This window comes from Chaetodon auriga, chromosome 23, assembly GCF_051107435.1.
Source record: "Chaetodon auriga isolate fChaAug3 chromosome 23, fChaAug3.hap1, whole genome shotgun sequence".
Taxonomy (NCBI): domain Eukaryota; kingdom Metazoa; phylum Chordata; class Actinopteri; order Chaetodontiformes; family Chaetodontidae; genus Chaetodon; species Chaetodon auriga.
In genome coordinates, this window is record NC_135096.1 from 4,498,842 (window position 1) to 4,504,813 (window position 5,972).

Sequence of the window (5,972 nt, forward strand, 5' to 3'; positions counted from 1 at the left end):
CAATTAAACATGTCATTAAAACATGCAACTAAAATAAGATACAAACAAAGATAAATATGCTAAGAAGCGTGATTAAAGGAATAAGAATAATCAAACAAATAAATTGAAAGCCTGATTAAAAAGGTGGGTCTTGAGCCTCTTTTTAAAAACATCAACAGTCTCTGCGGCACTGAGGTTCTCCGGCAGGCTGTTCCACAATCGGGGTCCATAATAACTAAAGGCCGCCTCCCCGTGTGTTTCAGTTCTTACTTTTGGAATGGTTAAGAGGCCAGTACCGGAGGACCTCAGGGTCCGCGAGGGTTGGTAGGGTAAAAGTAGGTCAGATAAATAAGAAGGCCCAAGACCGTTAAGACATTTAAAAACTAAGAACCTTAAAATCTATCCTGAAATGCACAGGGAGTCAATGCAGCAATTTTAAAACTGGTGTAATGTGCTCCCCTCATGCCGCTGAATTCTGTCGTAATTGAAGGTTGGAGATACTCTTTTTGGGAAGACCAGAGAGCAGGGCATTACAGTAATCTAAGCGACAGGAGATAAAAGCATGCATCAGATCCAGCAGTACCAAGACTGTGAGCTTGTGGTTATCTAAGTTGCACCTGATATCATTTAAAATCTTTAATAGGGCTGTCTCGGTACTGTGGTTCATCCTAAAACCAGACTGATGCCTTTCTAAAATGTTGTTTTTGTTTAAAAAGTCATTTACTTGGTTCGCACAGGGTATTTGTTATTGTCTTATGAGATCTGCTGAAATTACTGTTTGTTAAAAGATCAATGCTGGAGAAGAGAAATTTGGGATTATTTTTGTGGTCAGAGATTAGTTTTTTGAAGTGAGAGATTCTTGCCTGTTTAATAGTGCTATTGTAAGTTTTGAGGTGTTGACGTAAAACTTCATAGTGGACTGTCAGTTTTGATTTTCTCCATTTCCTCTCAGCACTCCTGCAGTTTCTTTTCAGTTGCTTAATTTCCTCATTTCTCCACGGAGGTATTGGTTTTTTCTTAATTGTTTTTGTTAAAAGAGGAGCCACTGAGTCCAGCGTTGACTTCAGATTGCTGTTAAAATTGTCAATGATAAAATCACAGGGTGCTGGTTAAATCTCTGCAGGAGTGCTCTGTAAAATCTGGATAAAATTTGCAGCCACTTCAGGAGTTCGGTAGTGTTTCCTCACAGAGCCAAAGCACCCCAGATGAAAAAGATCAAGTCTGCTGACCAGAAACAGGAGTTCAACAAGCATTCCTCCAAGATGCTCCAACCAAGCTCCACACTTGATGCATTCAACTTTCTGCATGGCACCATAAGAAAGGTAGAATGTGCAGGAGGATAAGAGTTAATCACTGCACTGACTGTCAACTACAGTACAATACATACAGTTATTTACGTTTCGTATTGAGTTGGATGAGAAGACAGATGCCGCTCTTATGTCTGTAAGTATGTTGACTTGGTTTGGCATTTGTCTCACACACACACTCTTTGTGACTGTTTAGATTGAGCGGGATAAATTTGCACTGCTGTATTTATTTGATAGTATGTGTGACGTATGCAAGAGAAAACAGGCCATCTTCAATAGATTATACTGAAACACACTGCTTACCTCAAAACTTGAAACAAAATCTACCCATGATGCATTGCACCTTTCTGGCACCATGACAAAGATGGAATGTGCAGGAGGTTTAGTCACTGCAGTGACTGTCAGCAATGTGCTAGGCTGTGCATAATGCACTGTGACAGTCAGTCAAGCAGGAGCTCAACAAACATTCCTCCAAGATGCTCCAACCAAGCTCAACCTTTGATGCATTTCAGTGACTATATAGGGACTATACATAAGCCAATTCTCAAATCAGTAGCGAGATTGGTTATTGCATGAGTCAAAGACACTCTTATCAGGACGTCCAGAAAGCACTGATGTTTGCACAGAACAATATCGAAATGGCGTGCGCGAGTTTGTCTCTGTTCCCTCCACCGCGCATGTTCTTACATGAGCGTGTTACCTCAGTGTCATCACTACTCATCCTGTCTCCAGACTATGGCACCTCTGCATATACCCAAGAGGCTCCTCTTTGCTATGATGAGAGCTGCAACACATGAAGACACTCAGCTGTGCATATGATGCACAACCTAGCCCAGTCTCCTCCCATGATGCATTGCACCTTTCTGGCACCATAAGAAAGGTGGAATGTGCAGGAGGGTTAGACTGTGCATACACAAACTCTACATTTGATGTATTTCACCTTTCTACATAGCACCAAAGGTGGAATGTGCACGAGAGTTGAAGTTAGTCACTGCAATAACTGTCAACCGCCCACCCCATGATGCATTGCAACTTTCTGGCACGCTGTGCATATGATGCACCACCTGCACAGAGACTAGACTCTGACTCTGAGGAAAGGTGGCAACAACAAGCTGATAAAGATCTTCCATTGGGAGGGCAAGTACGGCTTCTCCGACCCTTTGACCTTCAGCTCGGTGGTGGAGCTGATCAACGAATTACTGCCACGAGTCGCTGGCCCAGCCCGGTCTCCAAACACCAGCAGGATCAGGTGGTGAAGGAGGACAGTGTCGAAGCTGTGGGCAAGAAGCTCCACGAGTATCACCTGCAGTACCAGCTAGGCTGTCACTGTATGGAGAACTGACATCTGAAGGCTTGTTAGCTGTAAGACACAAAAAAAATGAAAAAACAATATTAGACTTCTTCAGCTGAATCAAATTCAACTACAAGGTCACTCAATGACTGCAGACCACCACCAAGTTCAATCATTGATTTGAACACATTTCTAAAACTTACAGAAAGCCTGCGGGGAACTCCAGGTGGCCATGGCTGCTCGGTTTTCAGTGTCTGGACTGTCAATTTCTGCAAAAATAGAACACTTTCCTTGGTATGTAGTTTTTAAGTGTAATGACATCAACCTTTTTGAAACAAAAAAACAATCAAGACCATCTTACAGAATGACTTGTGTTTGTAAAAGCCCAATAATCTTTATTAAACTTGTGAAGATCAAAAGTGTAAAAATGTAAAAAATGAGTTGGGTTTTACCTCTTTCTTTGCTTCCTGAGATTGATGAGCTATAGCAGGGCTCTACACTAACTTTTCCACTGGTAGCACTGGTGCAACCAACTTTCTCAGTTGGTCGCACCAGCACATGTCACCTTACCTTGTCATTGGCAGAGGTTGGGTTCACATTCAGCCCGTTTTTTTTTCATCAGTGCGATCTGGAATTTGAATTGTGTGAACGGGAGTTCCTCTTTCGCTATGTTATAGGCAGTGTTCAACTTAATGACCATTTCGTTCTCTTCTGTTGCGTGATTACTCTCATCCATCCGCTGAAAAAAAGTCGGGAGGGGCTCAGTGTTTTGGGTGATGCATTGGTCCCGACAGGTCGTCTGATTCGGCACCTTTTGCTGGATCTACCTAACCACCAGTCTCCTCCTCTCTCTCCTTATTTAGTTTTTGGAAAAAAAAAAAATCAGCAATAGACCGCTTCATTTTTGAGAATAGCGTAACGCTAGTCTTGGTGTCTTGAAGTTCTGTGCGCTGCGCGTGTACGCAACGGCTTATGTGCACGCGACGGCGCTGTCTCAACAGGAGAGAGTGCAGGTGGAGGCGGCTGACTAAGCCAGTGAAAAAAGGGACGACTTTCAACCACAATGTCTAACACGGAGCAATAAAACTGATGCGCTCGCACGAACGCGACCAGATGAAATTCTTACTCGCTAACTGTGAAAAAAAAGGTGGCATATGCAACCATTTTGGTCGCAGTCTCGAGCCCTGTATAGCCTTCTGAGGAACAATCTAAAATAACAGTTGAGTCACTTGAATCATCTGTGTCACGTCGCACACGGCGCTTCTTTGTATGAGCCCCATCTGGACTGGTCTTTTGAGGGGACCTCACATTTTGCAGTCTTTTGTATGGCTGTGCATACACTGTGACCTGTGACAGACCATTTAATTTAATTCCTTTGAACAGCTGAAACAATGCCAAGTATGAAATACCATGGCAACTAAGTGGATGCCTTTCAACACTTACCCATGAAGTCTTCTTGCTGCCTTTTTCCTGTAGCATGGGGTAGTACTGTACTATTCTCTTGGCCATAGCTGTGACCTCTGGTTTGGATGGGTATCTGTCTGATTCTCCATCACCTCTTGCCCTCAGGACTGCAGTCATACTGGTCATGGTGTTCCAGATGAGTAGGCATCTAAGGTACTTTGGCATTTCAAAGTTGCCCTGCTCGTCTTTTTTGCCGATTCAAAGTATTGTTTTCAGACTTGTTCAAGTTCAGAGTCAGTGTGCAACACATATTCTGGGAAAGACAACTTGACAACCTTTTCTGGGGTCATGCACTTTGCAGGATACTCTTTCACAGTGGTGGTCTGTGGCAAGGGTGACTCATTAAAAGAAGTAATACTGTCCTTTGAGTGAGAGTCTTCTCTGCCAGATTCCTGTAAAATCAAAAACCAACAAATAAAAAATACAACCAAATGGTAACTGCAACATTTCATGTTTAATTGTGTACATTAAGACTGAGGTTCCATTTGTTAGCCTCATTCAGAAACTGACCTCATCCAAATCATCATGGCAGGCACGCCAGACTGCTTTTCTCCGAAAGAAGTTTTCTGGGCCTGGGAAAAGATCCCGCAGGTCTTCACGAGACAGGGTGCCCATCATTTCCTCACTGACGTTTGCAGCTGTGAACATTTTAGAATGAATGAAAAGTTGAATTATTGCGCTGCAGTGATCAGGGGGCGCCCAAAAAAGTTCTTCAAGACATTTGTACAACAAAGAAAGAACATATTGTAATGGGCAGAAACATTTTCACATTAAGCATACAATACATTGCATTTCTACATCTATAATATCTTGAGTTAGACATTCACAACATTTTGCTTTTCAGTTTGATTTCAGTTCAAACGTTCACACGTTAATATACATAAGCAGTTATTTTACATGCACACATTTTAACGAAAACCACACACTGTGAAAAAATATTTAACAACAGCAAGTTTTTGATAACATCTGGTCTTTATTTGATCCAAAGCTCAATCTACATTAACCTTAGCCTTCAAAGTCGATTTAGCAATGTCATCTCGTGGGTCCATGCTCGTAACTTAGCTAATGATAGCAAGCTAGCTTTGAGCTCCCCTCGCCAGTTGGATCAGTCTGGCAGCAAAACATCACAATACATACTTAACACTTTTTTAAAAACACGTATAACGTTAAAAACTTTATGGTATTTTCACCCAAAGTTGTGAAAATCGTATTAATGTACTTAGAATTGTGCACGGCTTCAACCCCCTCGGTACTATGCGCACTTACTACGTTTCACTAACGGCCGACATGCAACGCGGTGGTAGTCTCAGGTTAATGATGTCATAATCCGTCGACGGAGTTGTAGTTCGTAGGTCGTTAGCGTTTCACGTAGAAAATTAAATTCAGGCTTAAAGATAGTGACAGTGGTGTTGCACAGTAAGGAAAATATGATAAACAAAATGTGTAACAGTCATAAATGTCTGTTGGCCTCCAAAATTATTTCCCCGAAATTCAACAACCTCCGGTCTGCCTACAAAAATACGTCATCACTGCGGCGCGGCGGTGCTGAGGTATTTAAACAAGAAATGAAACAAGCGGGCGATAAATGTGCTGCTGCTTATTTGTAAGACAACTTGGAGACCTGTACTACCACTCGAGACAGCTGGGTCCCTAAAGATAAGCTGAGCTTCGGTAAGTATTGCATTTAACTTTTGTGCACATACGTATAATGTTATCGTCCTTTGAGGTGTACCACGAAGCGTGATGGTGATGATAAATTATTAATGCGATTTAAGCACGTGATGTTCATTGCTGACTGTAACTCATCCTTAAAAAAAAAAATAGAAAAACTTGTCTTCCTTTTAACAATGCAGCTGTTTTCTGATCTAAACTGGTGATTTTCCAATAAAATGCATTTACTTGAATCCAGTGAAGTTTATCTCTTAAATCAA

At 41.9% G+C, this 5,972-nt stretch overlaps 1 long non-coding RNA gene across 1 annotated transcript; it reads right to left on the bottom strand.

Moving 5' to 3' along the window:
- Window positions 1-2,118: 2,118 nt before the first annotated feature.
- On the bottom strand, window positions 2,119-3,065 carry LOC143315669 (uncharacterized). Its single transcript, XR_013076165.1, has 3 exons — window positions 3,030-3,065; window positions 2,781-2,846; window positions 2,119-2,646 (listed from the first exon to the last, which is right to left on the bottom strand). It is a non-coding gene; the product is annotated as an uncharacterized LOC143315669 (long non-coding RNA).
- Window positions 3,066-5,972: the final 2,907 nt, after the last annotated feature.